Genomic DNA, 20,799 nt, shown 5'->3' with positions numbered 1-20,799 from the left:
GTTTATAAAACTGAGTACACACAAAGTGTGAAGTCAATAAGAACAAAATAGGCACTTTTCTAGAGAAGAAAGTGGTGGTGGTAACAAGTGCAAAATGTTTCAGATAGGTTAGCAAATTGAAGATGGAAAGAATCTTCGTTTCCATGTTCCCCTTGGTTTCAAATATAAAACTGTAGCTTGTAGAAGTGTAGACTAAGAAACTGCGAAAGCATTTGCATACATTCCTATAGGTCAGTGTCATGAGATCAATCTTGTGTTTGTATAAGCAAGTTGAGAGCACTGCACCAGAACTGATAGGAATATTTTGTTGATCTAGTCAACTGCTGCATTATCTCTAAGTAAATTTAGTCCATTTTTTAGTTGTGGTCCCAGATAAGATACAGATTAGGTATAAATTAGTTTAACAGATATTTATTGAGTGCCTACAACATCTCAAATACTTAAAAGGATGTATTGGTGAGTAAGGCAAGACAACTCTTGTTCTCAAGGAGCTGAAATTGTAGTGGAAAAAATTTAATGCAGAAATAAATATGTAAATGAGACATTTGTATTTTGAAAAGTGCTATTTTAAAAAGCAATTAAAATAGTGGAACAAATTAATCTGTGAGTTATATGTTAGGTAGATTTTTTTCTGAGAAGTTAAGACATGAAGGAGAGAATGAATGTGTCCAGATTCTTTGAAAGCAGACACCCAGATGGCATTACATTTTAAAGAAATTTTTAGAGAAAAATTCTTGTGAAAAAGACTGGGATGAGCATGTGCATGTCTGGGAAGAGCCATCACACTGCATCACAAGTGTGGTGTTAAGTTGAGGAGAGAGGGAGGGAAGGTTGAAGCTCTGAGCTCCTTGTAGTCTAAGAAATGTTCGCAAAGGCCACATGGAGTCTAGGAACCAAAGGCAGCCATTAGAGGGTTACCGTGTCTGCTGGGGAGTAGCTGGCCTTGTACATCCCTTGGCCAAGAGCAACCTGTGGGAAGTGTAGGCTTTGCTACAAACCCAGAGATAAATTCCAGGGAACAGTGGCTGAGACATATATCATTACATTTCCTGTGGTCAGGCATCAGAGAGGAATTCTCATGGCTGCCGAGTAAACTACGCAGGGGGTGAGATGTCCTGGATAGAGAGAATGCATGACATTGAAGTGGGAAAGAGGATGACATACTAGCAAAACAAAGAAGGCCAGCAGGACCGAATAGTAGTGAGCAAAGAGAAGATTGTAATATGATGTGATGACATTGGAAAGTTAGACTAGATTCAGGCCCATGGACCTTTCTAGACTGTGAAAAAGGTTTTTATTTTTAAAGAAGAAATTGTAAATTGTCAATCAAAGGAGTGTCAGTATTTCATCAATATTAACAGATAATTCTAGCTTCAGTGAGGAGAAGAATAGAATGTGAATCAATTCACAGCAGGGAGACTGAGGATACTGCCTTGAGAGAAAGGTGGATCCTACGAAAAAATGGCCACGGCAGTGAAGGGAGTAGTATTGTTAGAGGTACAGCTGCAAGACAGAGACTGTAAACTCTACTATTGTGTTAAGTATAGAGTTTTAAGGAAAGACAGCAATAAAGAAGGATGCCTGGCTGGGGGCCAAGGCTCTATAACTTACGGAAGAATCATGTATGAAAATTTTTATTGTCGTTGTTGGGTTAATTTTTTTCTTTTTTTTCTGATAATAAAACTCTGTTCATCGCAGTAAACTCAGGAAAAACAATAAGTGTAAAAAGAAATTGCTCATGTTCTATGTATAGTGGCAGCTGTTTCACTATTTTTAATTTATCCCTGCATATTTTATGAATGTACTATACAGTTAAAATTATACAGTAAACTCAATGTTGTTTCTATGTCATTCTATGTAATATGAATATATTTTGATTGATGCATAATATTCTAACATGTATGCAATTATTTTACCCTCGTGCATAGACATTTAGGCTATGTTTATTTTTATATGAATATATATACACTCATATACATATATTTGATAATTAATTATAGTTTTAAATATCAAATTAATTTTGCAATAGAGGTACACAACACACCCCCTTTCATATTTCTGTCAGAAGTGAATAAAAACACTCAAGTCACGCTCTTACCAGCATTGTATATTGCTGTTTTCTAGTCCTTTTTAATCGCATTAGAATCATCATGATGAAACTGCCTTTTAAAAATATCCTTGTCTAGAACTACATTCCTTTTATTGACTTATTTTTGTTTTCCCTTTCAATAACATACATTTATTTTCTCAATAATGAATAAACAAAAGTCATGTAATGTAGAAAATGCATATTTTTAAAAATATTTTATTTATTTATTTTTAGAGAGGGCAAGGGAAAGAGAAAGAGTGGGAGAGAAACATCAATGTGTGGTTGCCTCTCATGTGTCCCCTGCTGGGGACCTGGTCTGCAAAACCAGGCATGTGCCCTGACTGGGAATCGAACGGGCAACCCTTTGCTTCACTGGCCTGTGCTCAATCCACTGAGCTGCAACAGCCAGGACAGAAAATACATATTTTAAGAAACATATTCTCTGATGCTGGTATATATTACCTCTTATGTTTATCTGTTTTACCTTCTGACAAAGATCTTAGATAAGATATTACCTCCGTGGTCTCTCTCTCTCTCTCTCTTGTTTTTACTTTCTAATTTTTAAATTACGGTCGATATTCAATATTATGTTTCAGGAATAGAGGGTAGTGGTTGCACATTTATATAATTCACAAAGTGATCCATCCGATAAATCTTGCAGCCCAGTGACACCTCTATGGTATCCTGTATACCATTTTCTTTTATGACTCTAATGATTTCACTATTGAAAGAGGTTTGCTATCATCAGTGCTGTGTCCTGCAGCTATCACTGCATAACCTTGATATTCTCCCCAAAGCACATCAAACATTGACACTTCATATGAAGAACAATCATGTTAAATCAATGACATTGTGCTGGCTAATCTTGAAATGGCTACTTTGCTGAATCACTTAACTGCAGTTCTTGCTGAACATACATGCACCAAATATGTAAGAATTCTACTTAAGAAGACAGAATCACATACTTTGTGTTTAGATTTTAAAAAGTATCTATGCGGCGTTATCGAACAATGGCTTCCACCATCAAATGGTTTAGTGAGCTGAGGGCAGTTTTATCAATCTGAGCTTGATCTGCCCAGCAAATCCAGAAAAGCTTGCTTGTTTAACAAACATCAGTCACTAAACATTTCTATCCAATGATGCCATCTTCCTTGGAAGCATTTATTTAAATAAAAGAATGAACCACTGTTATAGCATAAACTTTTTCTACTGCATGCAGACTGTATTCGTAAAGAGGAGGAAGGCAGCTGTCCATGTTATTGCCTCCTGAAATTGTTGATGCACTGGGTATCAGCCTGTACTTCCACATGGCATTCTTCACTCAGCAGGGGAGATATGCAATCCCATTTAGCAAGTGAAAACACTGAAGATCAAAGACATTCAGTGGCACAACAAATTAAAAAGAGAGAAAATATTTGACTCTAGATCTAGAATCAGTTTTTCTAAAGTGACTTTTAACAAAAAATAGTTTATAAAAATTTGTCCCTAGGAATAAAAATTTTTGTGTATGGGCATGATAATATGTGGTAACAGAACTTTCCTGTCATAATGAACTATCTCATTTAAAATGAAAAAGAAAAAGAAATGCTTCACATTAATATGAAAAAAATATATAAAGGCTAGAAGAAATATTGTGTAATTAAGAAAAGCAAGGCATAATGAAAAAGTATTATAAAGTATAAATTTCTTATATTTAGGCAAGATATTGAAGTTTTCTTTTTGGACATATATTAGCATATATATATATATAGTTAATATATACAATATACTTAATTATTATTATTTTTATTTTATTGTCCCAGGAAGAAATAGATGAGAATTAGATTTTAAGTTAAATATCCTAAATGCAGCATTATTGGGATAAGTTTAAAGTTATGTTCTTTCATTGTTTTATATTTTATTTTATTGTTATTCAATTACAGTTGTCCCAATTTTTTCCCTATTGCTTACCCCCACCCCACTCAGCCCTTGCCCCTATAGTCAATTTCTACCCTGTGGTAATGTCCATGGGTCCTTTGTACATGTGCCTTGACTAGACCCTTCCCCTTCTTTACCCTGTTATCCTTCTCTCCCCTCCTGTCTGGTCACTGTCAGTTTGTTCTTTATTTCAATATGTCTGGTTCTGTTTCGCTTTTTCATTTGTTTTGTTCATTGGGATCCCCTTATAAGTGAGATCATATGGTATTTCTCTTTTCCCTCCTGGCTTATTTCATTTAACATAATGCTCTCCAGTTCCATCCACCCTGTTGCAAAAGGTAGGAGTTATGCTCTTTTAAGACTGTTATTATTCATTCAAAAAAATATGTGTGGTCCTTGCTAAATAGTCCAAGTAAGAGGATTTATTTTCTTAGAGAATAATAAGAATCTCTGATGTTTTTAGAAACTGCTGAGAGTGGAATCATAAAAATGTAGCTCATAAAATATAGATTAATAAAAATATTAATTACTTAACATCGGATCTGCTTAAAATATGAAATAAAGGAATTTTGGAATGCCTTGAATGTTTTGTTTGTATTATAAAATAAATAAAAATAATAATGCAAATACCCATGTGCCAAGTAGTCAGCTTAAGAAATATAATAAATGTTTCTGAAAAGTCTTCTTTTTCTTTGTGACTTGTATTTTATTTTTAATTTTTCTCACAGTTATAGTTGTTCCCACTTTTTCCCCCTTTCCCCATCTCCCTTGGCCCCTCCTTCCCCCTTCCATCAGTCAGTTTCCCTCATTGTCTGTGTCCATGGATCATACAACATTTAAAAAGTTATATTTTAATATATTTAAATAAACTTCTATCTACTATAAAAGATTCTCATTCAATCTTTACTAATTTACTTATAATTTATTTTCACTTTTTATGACCCATTAGAAATTTATTTTAGAGTGTAAGGTTGAATTATATTTTTCATATAAGTAAACACATTCCAAGTAATATTAATTAAACAAACCATACTTTTCTGAGAGAATTCAGAAGCCATTTTTGTCCATAACGTTCCCCTCTTTATTTACTCTCCATTTTCACTGGTTGCTTTAATATCTTTATGCAGGTAGTATACTGTCTTGGTTAATTTGGAATTGTAATAACTTTGTATTTTTTCAGGAGAAAAACTTTTCTTGCTGTTATTCTCTCTAAGATGACTTGATTAATCTTGATTTTTTGGTCTGCATATGTTCTGGGGATAATTAACTTTGCAATTTATAAAACAAAATACGAAACATCATGAACAACTTGAGTAGTCCCAGAAAGGCAAAGTAAACTTAACATTAGATTCATCTATGTCAGGGCCATCAAACTCATTTTCACTGGGGACCACATCAGCCTCACAGTTGCCATCAAGAAGCTGAATGTAATTTCAACTCCTCAACAATTAAGAAGTAGTTACACTTATACAGTCCTAAAATTAGTTTGGCCCTTTGAAGGGAACCTTGAGGCTGATGTGGCCCCCCGTGAAAATGAGTTTGACACCCCTGATCTATAAGATTCTTAGTAACAGTTTGAAGTGAAAAAAAATGCCTATTTTGTCCTATTTTCTCATTTCTTTAGATTTTTAAGATTTTCTTTCCTATAACACATGTGGCACTTTGCATAAATTATAATTTTTTAGTTATGATGATAATGTCTACCACTATTTCCATTGATTATATTTTTTATGTTTCAATTTACCTAAAAAGTATTTTTTCATTTTCCTGGAGTTCTTTTGCTTTAATCATAATACTTTTCTTCTTTGAAGATTTAGAAATTGCATTAAAGTGTTCTGATATAATTAAAGCTGGTTCACTTCATTTCAAGGTCGTTAATAAAACTATTAGACAAATACAGTCCTGACTTTAAACCTGCATTCTTTTAATAAAAATTTCTTTTCTAGTTTGGCCATCTGATCTTGTATTTGAGCAATTTAAATTCTCAGAGCCTCCATATTCTCTGCAAAATGGAGTTAGCAATACTAATAATAGCAATAATAATAGTAAAAATGGCATAATGCCTTCCATAGCATAAATATGAGGAAACTACTACTTAAATAATATCATAATAATTATGTCAAACATTTTGGTAGCTCAACAGTAAAGACTCTTCTAATGTTCTGAAACCATTTTGTGAATTAATTTTACTTCTCTAAAACCTTATGTAATAGAACAAAACTGCATAATGTCATACTTAAGCACTTGACACTTGACCCATGCTTTCTGGGTTCAAATATCAGCTCTGCAACCTAATACCTGAATAACCTTGGAATAATACTTAAGACCTTTGTGCCTCAGTTTTCTGATATGTGAAGTGATGCTAAGAAAATTCATAGGAGGATTAACATAAACATGAAGAGCAATGCCTACAATATAATGTGTTGCACTGTTTTTAAAAGCTACATGTTAATAGCTCCCTTTTACAAATGAGAAAGCTAAGGTACAGAGACTCTAAATAAATTGCTCATAGTCATTAAAAATATTATGTTGAGTATATTGCATTCTTTTCCTGTACCTAGACTACCCACATACACACGTACCTTACAAAGGGAAGAACCTAACTTCTGTGGATATCACATAGAGTTTACAAAGTGCATTCAACCATCATGATGAATAAATTAGGGAGTCCTGATGGCAGAACCAGCAAATCATGGAAACATGTTATACAAATGTCATTTTGTCAGTGTGCAAAAATAATTATGTGCCATTTCAATAAAAAGAACAAAAAACAGCATGTCAGACAACCCTTTTTAAATTGCTTTTAAATATTTGACAAATCTATTCAAAAGAAGTACCTTGAAGGCCCTGGCTGGCATAGCTCAGTGGATTGAGCCCAGGCCTGCAAACCGCACGATTGCGGTCCCATTCCCAGTCAGGGCACATACCTGGGTTGCAGGCCAGTTCCCAGCAGGGGACACACGAGAGGCAACCATACATTGATATTTCTCTCCCTCTCTCTTTCCCTTCCCCTCTAAAAGATAAATAAATAGTAAAAATCTAAAAAAAGAGAAGTACCTTGAAATGTAAACATTTTAACCACACCCTATTTATTTTGATCTGCTCCAGCCTCACTCCTCTGATGACCCACTTGAAGAAGGTTATTGGAAACAAAGATTACTTGGCAAGGTGGAGCTAGAGTTTGAAAAATAGACACTGGAATTTGAAAGTAAAAACTTTACTTAAGATACACAGTCTGTTTAAAAAATAAACAAGACAAGAGTGTGTGAGGTATTCACAAGTAAAAATGGAAAAAGGACCCATATGTGAAAGCCAGGTATACTTAAGAGAGAGTGGACACACTCTTTTCTGTTGCAGGTAGGAGCAATGGATTTAGATCAGCAAGCATCAAATTTTAGAATGAAATGGAGAACAGGAAAAATAAGAGAGTTCACTTCTGTTCATTCATTTGTTTTGTTTTGTAAATAATATATTTCTTTATTAGTAAGTTATGAAGAGATTAAAAGAAAATGCTTTAGAAAGACATTGCAATTATCTTAGAATACCAAACCACATAAATTAATGTAGCTATGCTTATTGTATAGTCTCCACTAAGAAAAGAATATCATTAATATTAGAATAATATTTTGACTCACTTCACGCTGGGAGCCATTTAACGCTTGTCTTTAGTTTTCTCAAAGCTCTTGCTTTCACAGAGCAAACAAGGTTGAAGAGCAAACGAAAGGACAGCTTAATCTTACAGTCATTTCCCCTTATGCTGCAGGCTTCCATTTTAGCTTTATTCATTACAGTCCTGAAGCGCCTGCTTTCTAAATGTGTAGGTTAGAGAAAGTACCTTGGAGCTCACCTGCTCGAGATTAATAATATCACTCCAAGAAGATTAGAGTTATTACTCTTCCTGCCCTGATCCAAATGGTACAAATGGGATTTTAAGGATGATGTCTGTTCAGAGAGCCAACAGAGTAATGAGGTGCAGGGGATAGCTACCCTAAGGAATCGGGAAAGATAGACTGTCGGGGTTGTACAGATGATAAACCATTAGCTTTAGCTATTATCCAAAGAAAAGATTATGGCTATAAATAAATTCATTCAGGCCTTTTATACAATAGACAGGCAACCAATGGACAGACAAGCCAGGAATATAACTATTACTTAAAAAGAAAACCTTAGGCTAAATTCTTATTTCAGTAGCGGAATTGTAGGTAATACCAGATGGAAAAGGAGGGTGTGCATGTGTTTGTGTATATGAGAGAAAGGAGAGAGAAAGAGAGAGATTTAACAAGAGTTTACAAATATCAGTTTTGAACTTTTAAAAAATTTCATTTCTCAAAAGTATCTGCTCTAGCCCTACTTGTAGGCTGTTGTGATTCTGACTATGAAGGCTAGGATTTTCCATTTGTCCAATCAAACTACTTTGTGATTAACTACAAGAAGCAATAGAAATGTGTAAACTATTCAATTCGTGGAACAACCACTGAAATTGTACACACATGCCCACCCACACATGCATGCTTGCACACTTTTTCCAGGAGATTGCGTGTTCACATGAATGTGTCTAATAAACTATGGATGACCCTGGTTCAGTGGATTGAGTGCTGACCTGTGAACCAAAAGATCTCAGGTTCAATTCCCAGTCAGGGCACATTGTCTGGGTTGCAGGCCAGGTCCCCAGTAGGGGGTGCTCCAGAGGCAACCACACATTGATGTTTCCCTCTCTTCCTCCCTCCCTTCCGCTCTGTCTAAAAAACTAAATAAGTAAAATATTTTAAAAACAATACTATTGATAATACTTACACATGTCATATGTTTGTCATGTATCTAATATGCATTAATTCATTTTATCCTCACAACTATGCAGTTATTATTATATGCTCATTTTAAAGATGGGAAATTGAGTGATAAATAAGGTAGGTTGCTTATGGCTCCTCTCTAAATGATTTCACTTAAAGTCATCTAAAATTTCTTTAAATTCTCTTCATTACTGATTTTTTCATCACTTCTGCTGGCACATTTTCCTGATCTCCTAAAACAATGGTCCCTAATCTTTTTGGCACCAACGGCCAGTTTTGTGGAAGGTAGAAGACAATTTTCCATGGACAAGGGGATGGGGGACAGGAGACAGAGTTCAAGCGGTACCTCCAGCAAAGCTTCACCCTCTGGCCCACTGATCACCTCCAACAGTGTGGTGTGGTTCCTAATAGGATATGGACCCATAGTAGTCCATGGCCTGGGGGATTGGGGAACCCTGCCCTAAAATATATCGATCTCCCCATATTGGCTCTCACAGCCCCATTTCCTTTGCAAAAATTATCATACTTGCCCTCTGCAAACTGGATTTTATAGAACCCTTAAGAGTATACTATAGAGAGAACCTCCTAGCATATTATAGATCTTGATTATCTACTGGTTCTTTGTATCTCTGTCCCCAATAAAGTTTAAGTCCATGATATTGTAACTCCAGAACCTAGTGCACTGCCTATAACTTAGTATGCGATTGGTACACACTTCTAAAATGAATCAATGAATTATTACATATAGAATTGATAATTTGGCAAACATTAAAGAATTGATTATGAAGATAATAAAGGAAAGGCTTTTTAGATTGAGTGGTTGAGTGATGATGTCATCAACAAAAAATGAGGGCACAAAAAGGAGAGGTAACTGTTCGGAAAAGAGCGAATGAGAATATTGTTTGATATATTGGCTTTAAGGTGTCTGTGAGATGCTGTCTAGAGTGATTCCCAATAGGCTTTGAAAAAGAAACAGCTCCAGCTATGCATTAACAACATGTGGAGGCTGTTAAGTGCACGTGAACACCAGCAGAGAGTAATGAAAGCTCAAATAGATAAAAACTATGGTTAACATTCTGCAAACACCCCCTATTTCAGGGGTAAGCAAGGAGAAATGAACAGAAGTAGAATGCCAGATATTAGTTTCTAAAAATATGATCCAGAGTTCTTTGCTTTATTTGTAGATAGTTTCTTAATCTTAATGTGTAATTGTCATCCATTGTAATACCTACAAATGCTATAGGTATTTTTATTTCTATGTGTATTGACACAAAAAAGTGAATGTAGGTGAATTATGAAGGTGACTATGAATATTGTTGCTGGCTAATTAAGTAGTCTAAATCTGTTCATTCTGTCCTGGCATTTCAATTTCTATTATCTTGGTTTTGATAAATATTTAAATATTTCCTTTAAAATACATCAGGCTACAATTGTAACTATAAATAAAAAGAATGAAAGTATGAGATTTTTTTCTTTAAAACTGTGAAGAGATATGCAGAGTATTATCTAAGGGTATGTTAAGGCATTTTCTATTAATTGACCTCAATTTTATAGAATTAAATAAAAGAATGGATTGGAAAACTGACACTGCATATGGTTGAGAATTCCTTTCAGTCAACTATTCAACACTTTGTAAAATCTTGCACTTTAGCACTCAGGCTGTGGGGCTAATAAGTAAGTGAATGTGACAAAAACAAGAATGAACTAAGCAAACAACTAGAACAGGAACAAAACTGAACTAAGCAAACAAACAGTAGAGATTATGTGAAGGGTTATCAGTGGGGAAGAGGGAGGGGGAAAATGAGGGCAAATGTACAGGGATTAAGAAACATAAACGGTAGGTACAAAATAGACAAGGGAGGTTTAGAATAGAATGGGAAATAGAGAAGCCAAAGAATTTATAAGTACCACCCATGGACATGAATTAAGATTGGGGAATACTGGTGGGAAGGGGTGTGCAGGGCAGAGGGGAATAAAGGGGGAGACAAAAATGGGACAACTGAATAGCATAATCAATAAGATATATTTTAAAAAAACAGGTTCAGATTAGGTGTCTAGTCATATTCCCTCACAATCTGTAGACTTGTGAAGCTTACAAAACAAGTTATTTACTCGCAATTCTACTAACATATAATGCTGAGACAAGCATAGATAAGAATGAACATATATTCAAGTTCAAAATGGGGTAAATGCTAGGTAAAATCTGAGATGCCCATACATATGGCTCACAAGTTCTACTTTCCATGCGCCCCAGTGCACAGTGTGGTTGCGCACTCTGAAACCACACCGCAAGGATCCCACTTTCCACCGTGTGGAGTCCGCATTCCTCTCACATCCGTCAGAGCCCACACTGGAGAGCACTTCAGGAAACATGTTGTTCTGGCAGTAGAGTTGGGGTCATCTAGGTTTGCACTCTTGCACATCTCCAAATTGTCCCAGCACCACCCCATTTCCCTATTCCACTGCCACTGCTATATTTTTAGCTAGCTGTCACTGCAGCAACCTTATCATCTCAGCATAGATAAATATCTCACATGTAGGCTTCCTTCCTGAAGAGCAAGCCTTCCACTGAGAATTTCTCAATAAAAAGATTAGCAAAGAGTTTGTGGCATTGTTTGTCTACCACGCTACTTATTAAAATTTTATAGTTTTATAGAGTCAGGAGGCTGCCTAAGAAAAACTCATTTCAAATGATTTTTAAAAAGTGTGTTATATTTTAATTTATTTGAATCAAGGTCGAAACAGAAGAAACCAAAATAAAAGGAAAACCACTGTATGGGAGAACATATTTGGCAATGATACATCCGATAAAAGGTTAATTTCCAAAATATGTAAAGAATTCATACAATTCAACACTAGGAAGACAAAATCCAGTTGAAAAACTATGGACCTGAATAGACAGTTATGCAAAAATATGCATATATCTTTGGCCATATACATGGCCAAAATACATATGAAAAGTGCTTAACATCAGTAACCATTAGAGACATGCAAACTAAAACCCCAATGAGATATTACCTCTGGACTGCCAGAATGGCTATCATCAATTAATCAACAAACAAGAAGTGCTGGCAAGGGTGCGGAGAAAAAGTAATCTTAGTGCACTGTTGGTGGGAATGCAGACTGGTGCAGCCACTGTGGAAAACAGTATGGCGTTTCCTCAAAAAATTAAAAATGGAACCACCTTTTGACCTAGCGATTCCACTTCTGGGAATGTATCTGAAGAATCTCAAAACACCAATTCACAAAATATAGGCACCCTTATGTTCATAGCAGCATTATTTACAACAGGCAAGATCTGGGTACAGCCCAAGTAGCCATCACTGGATGAGTGGATAAAAAAGCTGTGGTACATTTACACAATGGAATATTTCTTGGCCATAAAATAGGAAGAAATCTTACCTTTTGTGACATCATGGGTAGACCTAGAGATTATTGTGCTAAATTAAATAAGCCAGTCAGAGCAAGACCAATATCATATGATCTCACTTACATGTGGATCTGATGAACAGAATACACTAATGAACAAAATAAGTGATAAACTAGAATCAGAAGCTTGTACGCATGGGAGAGAATGACAGCTGTCAGTGGGGAGTAGAGAAGGGGGGACCATACGAAAGGGAGTGAAAAAATTAACCAAAGACCATATATGCATAACTCATAGACACAGAAACAGTGCAGTGATGGCAGGTGGAAGGAAGGGGCTAGAGAAGGCAGGCAGAGGGGGAAATAGAGACATCTATAACAGTGTCAGTAATGAAAACAAAGGAAAAAATTTGAAAAAGAAGATAAATATAATTAAAAAGTGTATCTTTATTAAAGCAAGTTGAATGGTACATTTTTGACACTTTGTTATTAATTATTGAGGTCAATATGAATTAAATTATATGCCTGATTTATTTTTTGTCGTTATTCTATTACAAGTGTTCCAATTTTTCCCCTGTGGCCCTCTTCTACCTAGCCCAGCCTCTCCTCCCACAGTCAATCCCCACACCTTTCTCTAAGGCCATGGGTCATTCATAAATGTTCTTTGACTAGTAGTCCCTTCCCCTCTTTCTATCATCATCTCCCTTCTTCTTCCCCCCTTGTCACTGTCAGTCTGTTCCATGTTTCCATGTTTATGGTTCTGTTTTGCTTATTAGTTTATTTTGTTCATTAGATTCCTCTTATAAGTGAGCTCATATGGTATTTTTCTTTTATGGACTGGCTTATCTGACTTAGCATAATATTATCCAGTTCAATCCATAAAGTTGCAAAAGGAAGGAGTTCCTTCTTTCTTTCTGCTGTGTAGTATTATGTTGTGTAAATGTACCAAGGTTTTTTGATCCATTCATCTATTGATGGGCACTTAGGTTTCTTCTAATATTTGGCTATTTTAAATAATGCTGAAATGAACGTAGGGGTGCATAAGTTCTTTTGAATTGGTGTTTAAAGATTTCTTAGACTTGTGTGTAATTAATTAAGACTAGATTTTCTTCAATTATTTAAAGTTAGTGAATATCTGTTTTTGTTCGTGTAGATTTGCTCTTTCTCATTTCATTGAAATTTAGGACAAGATCTCAAAATAATCTTAAAATAATTTATTTATTTATAATTTGTATTCAATGTAAGTGAACTAGATAAAAGAAACAATAATTTAAGGATCCCACAGAGATGATGGAAGAGAGCAGAATAAATGATATCCGAAGGAAAATATGAGGAAATGTCATATTACTTAACCTTTCTGCTTTCAGTAAAAAGGACTAAAAGATCTGATTTTTGTTCCGATGACAGTTTAATGGCATTTCATTTTCCAGGCAAAAATGAGTTCAGAAATGAGGCCTGAAATCAAGCATTTATGAAAGTTCAATGGAAGCCTAATTCAAAAACTTAAAAGATAAAATCCTCCATATTCTCTACTGGTGGCTGTTGAGAGAGTTACTTTAATTCTTGGAGATTTAAAAACTTTGGAGAAGCAATATTTTAAAAGTGACCCCAACTAAAAAACAGTTCTGTGTTTCCTATTACAGGACTAAGAAACATATTTGGAAATTAAATACATTTCTTTAGTTGGTTGTTTATTAGAAAAAAGTAATTAAAATGCACATAGTTTATAGTATTAAAAGTCATTAAAGCATTAGCAAGGATTTCTGTTTTCAACTTCAGCTTATAAACAGATAAGCAGTCATCTCTCCTATCCTTACTGATAGAAAAACACTAGGTAGACTGAAAAAATCTACAACTTTTCTTGGACCTATCAGGGAGCAAAAACACATGGTAGAACCATACAAATTTGGAAGAGACAGGTGCATTCACAAATGCGCTTATATGGAGCAAAGCTCCTGGAGACACACTGTAGGAATACTTCACTGACATTTTGATGCGTTTAGTTGACATTGGTAGATGCTGACTGTGCACTAACATGAAAGTATAAAAATCCTGGAGTATACTTTTAAGGAAACCCCATTAGTATTGTGAGATTTACTACCAGGTACATATGTTACAGAGGCCTATGTTCCATGGGAGAATTTTGATAAGTCTTATCACAACTAGTACAAGATAACCTCTCTTTCCAGGCCCTTCCATCTTTTGTGTCTCACCTAGGGGGAAATGTTGTAGTAAAAGGGGGTCAGGACTTGAGAGACATATATTGACAATGATACAGCAAGATTAACAAGTAAGAGGTTGGCGGAGGGTGCTGAGGAAAAGCTACACCACAGGAGAAATATTTGTGAAGGTTAAAAAAAAAGCAGACAACATGTAAGAACAGACAGGAAATTCAAGCAGAAAAGTTGAAACTCCAAGAAAAAATCAAAAGAAAATACTAGAAATAGAAACACTGTAACAAAAATGAAGGATACCTTTGATGGGCTCATCATAAAGGACACAGCTGAGAAAAGAATCAATGAGCTTGAAGGTATGTCAGTGGGAACTCTCCAAACTGAAATGCAAAGGGATTTTTAAGAGGCCCAGAATACCCATCTGCGAGACCATTTCAAAAGGTATAACATACATAATTGGGACACCAGAACTAACAGAAAGAAAATAGAAGAAATATTTTAAGTCATCATTGCAGAGAATTTTCCAAAATTAATGACGGACACCAAACCATAGATGCAGAATATTCAAGCAACATAATATAAGCTGCAGAATATAAATAGCAAATAGAAAATTTTGAAAGAAGTCAGATAATAGTGAAGTGGAATGACCAAAATTACAGAATTACATAAGAATTACATTGAAAATCTCATCACAAAGCTTGCAAGCAAGAAGAGAGTGGAGAAAATATGGAAATACCAAACCCTTTATTCTAAAATTTTGTATCCAGCAAAAGTATCCTTTAAAAATAAAGGAGAAATAAAGACGTTCTCAGGCAGACAAAAATGAAGGGAATTCTTTGCCAGTGGATTTGCCTTGTAAGAAATGTTAGTAGAAGGTTTTGCAGGAGGAAATTTGCATCTACAAAAGGAAACTAACAGTATAACAGATAGAATCAATGAAGGCAAGATGAAATCTCTTCTTTAACTCACTTATTATTGACTAAAAGATCTATATTTAGTGCATAAAAGTAACAATGTATGGGATCATCACATCTATTTAACAAGCAGAAGGAATGACAAAAATATCAAAAGGCAAGGGGGAGAAATTGGGAACCCTCTTTGATAAGGGATTTGTAGTAAACACAAAACAGTACAGAGTTCATTGAAAATACACTTAGATTAGTACAAGTAAATATTGTAAATAATGGATTATTCACTAAAAATGAATAAAAATGATAAACTAATGGAAGACAAAGTGAAGTAATATATACTGCTCAAGTTAAGTCTGAGAAGGCACTAACACATAAAAACAAACAAAAAATGGAAATTGGAAAGATGGTTGCTAAGAATTCACGCATCACAACTCATTTTAAATGTGAATGGTCTGAGCACACCATTTGAAAAACAGATTTTGAGAGTATGAGGGGAATTTTAAAATAAACCAAACTATACACATTACACAAGAGACCACTTTAAACTAAAAAAAAAGCACTGATTAAAGTAGAGAAAAATATACCTATTTTTAAATCTACAGTTGTGGAGGTTGTGTCTACGTTTATAAAATATATTTTCTATGCTTCTAATGCCTTTTTCTGTTTAGGTATGGGGGTAATGCTGGACTCATATTAATAGTAACCCCCCCCAAGCAGAAATAGCTAAATTAGTTTCAAACATAGCAGCCTTCAGAAAATGAAAATTATTAGAGAAAAAAGAGAGGCATGACATAGTGATAAAGGGCTAAATTCGTCAAGAAAGCATAACAATGGTAAACAAATGTGGACCTAAAAACCAATTATCAAAGTACATGAGGCAATCAGGTAATGAAAAAAAGAAGTGTACAAATCAATAATTTTAATTGGAGTTTTTAACACTCTTCCATCAGTAATTGACAAGTCAAGCAGGCAGAAATCAGTAAGGAGATAGATAACCTAAACAGCATTATTAACCTATTGATCAAATGTACATTTATATAATAATCTATCTTATAGCAGAAGTGTACACATTTTCCCCAAACATATGAAACATCACTAATGTAGGTGACATTCTGGGACATTAAACACATTTTAAAAATAGATGTCATACAAACTATGTTCTCTGAACAAGATGAAATTAAATTCAGAGTATGTATAGAAATATAACTGAAACATCTCTCAATATTTCGAAATTAAAAAAACATGCTTCTAAATAACACAAGGGTTACGGAATGAATCTTATGAGGTTTAGATTATATATTGAACTAAGCTATTATGAAAATACAACTTATTGCAATTCAGGAGATGCAGCCAAAGAAGTGCTTAGAGAGAATGTTATAGCATTAAGTGAGTATATTAGAAAAGAAGATTTTTTAAAATCAACAACTTAAATTAGTCCTTAGGAAACTAGAGAAAGATGAGCAATTTAAGCCTTAAAAGTAAGAGGGAGAAAGAAAGCAATTAGGCCAGAAAATAATATAATTTAAAACAGGAAAACAATTGACAATAACCAAATGCTAATTCTTTGAAAACTATAAAGAATTTATAAATTGCTAACCAAGCTAAATAAAATGAGAGAGAAAAAAGAGAATGATCATATGTGATTGACTTGTAGCTACTCCCAAAACCTGAGGACATGTACTCACAGATATACATGCACCCCCATGTGCATTGTGGCATTATCCATGGTGGTCAAGACATGAAGGCCACCAAAGTGTCCTTCAACAGAGGACCAGACACAGAAGATGTGGTACATGTTATATACAGTGGAATATTATTCAATCATAAGAAAAGATGAATTATTGCCATTTGCAACAACATGGATGGACCCTGAGAATATTAAGCTAATTGAAATAAGTCAGACAGAAGAAGCTAAGAACCACATCATGCCACTCATATGTGGGATATAAAACTTGTGAATAGAGCAGAGTGGTGGTTGCCAGAGGGAAGGGGTTGGGGTGTAGTGGGAGAAAGAAGGGGTTTATATGGTATATGGTGACAGAACATGGTTTGACTTTGGGTGACCGGTACACAGTGCAATATACAGATCCTATATTATGGAAACATAAACTTGAAACCTATACGATCCTCATAACCAATGTCACCCCAATATGTTTAATATTTTTTTAAAAAAGAGCCCATGCAGAGCAGCTCAGTTGAATAGACCATCGTCCTGATACACCAAGGTTGCAGATTCAATAAGGGCATTTACAATAATCAATCAATGAATGCATACTTAAGTAGACAACAGGTTGATGTCTCTCTCTCTCTCTCTCTCTCACTCTTCCTCTCTCTCTAAAAATCAATAAATAGAAAATTTAAAAAATAAAAAAGTGATTATTACTATTCATTCATGGATATTAAAAAGATAAGGAGATAATACAAACAATTCCATGCCCACAAATTTGATAATTTAGAAAAATATTTATGTTACAAAACATAAATAAGACTCAAATCCTTAAGGAACACAAAGAGTCAGAATTCATACAAGGACTCATAGAAAATGAGATCAAGTTTGTGGATATGAGGAGGAGGCCAGCGGGGGTTGTATAGGAATTGGAAGAATGTGGTAAAAGTTACAAATTTCTAGTTATAAGACAAATAAATATATGGGATGTAATGTACAACTTGATGACTGAAGTTCATAGTGCTGCTTAATACATGTGAGTTGCTGAGAGTAGACCCTAAAACTTCTCCACTAAAGGAAAATTTTCTCTTTCTTTGTACCTATATGATATGATGGACGGTAAGTAAACTGACCATGATATTCATCTTGCAATCACTACTGTGGTAAGCCAAGTCATTCTATTGTATACCTTACGCTGATACATTGTTGAAAATCAGTATACCTCAATAAAGAAAAAAAGACTCATACGAAGATATTCACTACTTGAATAACCCATCTTTTCATTTTTAGAATATTTCTAAGACTTTTTTGTATTGTATTTTTTACATTACCTCTTAGCCCCCTTATGTCCCCCTACCCCCAGAAATCACCATGAGTTGTTTTTCTTTTTGCTCAATCTCCTCACCCCATAACCTCAGCTCCCCATTAGCTGTCATTTGTTCTCCATATATGAGTCTGACCCCATTTTCCTTGTTACTTCAATTTGTTCATGTATATATGAGTGAAATCATATGATATCGTCTTTCTCTAACTAGCTTATTTCACTTGGCATATATTTTCCAGGTCCATCCATACTGTTGCAAAGGGTAATTTTGTTATGGCCAAGTAGCATTCCCTTGTGTAAATATTCAATAGTTGTTTTATTTACTCATCTATTGATGGACACTTGGGCTGCTTTCGTGTCTTGGCTATTGTAAATAATGCTGCAATGAACATAGGGGTGTTTATGTCCTTTTGAATTTGTGTTTTAGGTTCTAAATAGCCCATTATAAAAAATTATTCCTAAAAACATCTTCCCCAAAACCTGTAGGCTAGGATAGTTTCATTGGTGAATTCTACCAAATATTTATTGAAGAAATAATACAAACTCTCCACAATCTCCTATAGAATAAAAAGCAGAGGGCACTTTATTTCATTCTATGATTCTAGCATTTCCCCAATACATAAACATTTAACATTTCACAAACATAAGCACAGAATCCTCAATAAAATAATAAAAATTAAATCAAATTATAAAAAGTATTAAGCAAGATAATCAAGGAGATTTGTTTCAGGAATATAAGCCTGATTTAACATTTAAAATTCAATGTAATCTACCATATCAAATGATAAAAGATATGATATTAATTATGCAGAAAAATATTTTTGAATTTTTAATATTTTCTTTTATTATCAAAAAGAAATGAGGGGAAATATAATACTTCCTTCAAGAACCAATGGTTTAGCTTATATTGTTACATTTGGATCATGATTAGATTAGCTTCAGATTGTTATAGTTAAGCATCATTCCGAGTGGATATAAGACAGGTGACTGTTTTTTGTCCATCACTATAACAGTTTACATAGCTGAGAATTCAGATCTAAATTAGACTTTTCTCTCTCTCACCAGAATCTACTACTTTCCTGAGACAAACAGGGTAGGTAGAGTTGTCAGACAGCCAGCAGTCAAGCAGTGGACGTGATATTCCTGGGAACAAGACAGGATGCAAAGCTTGTTGCCTTCTGCATATTCTACAATGCAGATGATACAGGCTTGTAATGTACCATTTTCAACAAAATATCTTACAGCCACATTGTCTGCTTTTCTGAGTTCTGTACAATGGTTAAGAGCAAAAAACCAATCAAAGGAAAGCCAAGAGTCACTTTCATGAAATATTACAGGGGTAACAGATCTGTCTCTTATGCTTTCTGATGATGAATGTGGTGATATTCTTTCATACCTACCTTCAAAGAACAGTGTGCTAATTTCTGAATTTCTACCACTGGAGCTGGAATTGCACATTGGACTAGAAGTAGAACTAGACTTATAATTAGAGTTTGAACTATAAGCCAGTGTGTAATATGAACAGAAATCAAAGCTAGAATTTGAATTGGAACCAGAGCTCTTACTACAATGAGAACTACCATATTTTGCCATGTAAAGCGTGCATTCATGTTTTTGCCCAAACTTTCAGGAGAAAAAATTGTGTGTTTTCATTCAATTATTTATTTATTTATCTCTAGAAACAAAACTGATTATTGTATTCCAGGTATTTTGCATAAAAATATTATTATTGCTTTCTAGAGTATACTTTTAACATATAAGCATAAATAAAAGCATTAAAACATTTATAAAGATATAAAATTAGTACTACCACATGTAATGCATATCCTTATATTTCCCTAGTTTGGGCAAAAAAAAAGTGTACATTATACATGGCAAAATACATTCTTTCTTCTGTTGTGTGACTTGCTCTTTCCATGTTTTGACTTGGGATTGAGAGACTAGCCTCTAAATCACTGTCATTGTCCATAAGTTTACTAAAATATGTCATTTTCTATCTTAGAATTGTGCCAGATGTTGCATTAAACCAGTATTTAAAATTCTATAAATGGGATTTCCAATGCTACTGACACAAGCTCTCATCTGCCCGTTCATGAAGTAAAAACATATGCCTAAGTTCTCCTTGATCACTTTCCAAAGTGACAGTTATTTGGTGTCTCAGATCTTATTTGAGTTCTACTAGTTGTTGTATCTTTTGGAATATGCTGTATGATGAACTCGTACTGATTCAGAATTGAAAGATATGGTTGGATTTATCTGTCCCAATCCACAAGATTCACCCTCACTGGTTTTTTCTGAGAAGATTCTCCTCAAATGGCACTCCATGTTTTGGAGGGGTCAAAAAGACCCCTATTTTGAAGTTCAAGTCCAGTTATTTGCTGACTCAGTGTTTCTTGGTATTGAATTCTAAAAAAAAAAAACTTTCTTAGTCTCATTTACCAAAGACGGCTCCAAAGTCAGAGATGGTACACTGTGATGAAATCTTTGTAAAAGTTCACTTAGTGATCGCAGAGGTGACCTACTTTTAGTTCTTTCTCTGGTTCTGCAATGATGTGGGCTTCT

Source organism: Artibeus jamaicensis, unplaced genomic scaffold, assembly GCF_021234435.1.
Source record: "Artibeus jamaicensis isolate MK-2021 breed Jamaican fruit bat unplaced genomic scaffold, CSHL_Jam_final contig_354, whole genome shotgun sequence".
In the NCBI taxonomy this organism is placed as follows: Eukaryota; Metazoa; Chordata; class Mammalia; order Chiroptera; family Phyllostomidae; genus Artibeus; species Artibeus jamaicensis.
The sequence above is the reverse complement of the archived record's forward strand: the minus strand, read 5'-3'. Positions refer to the sequence as shown.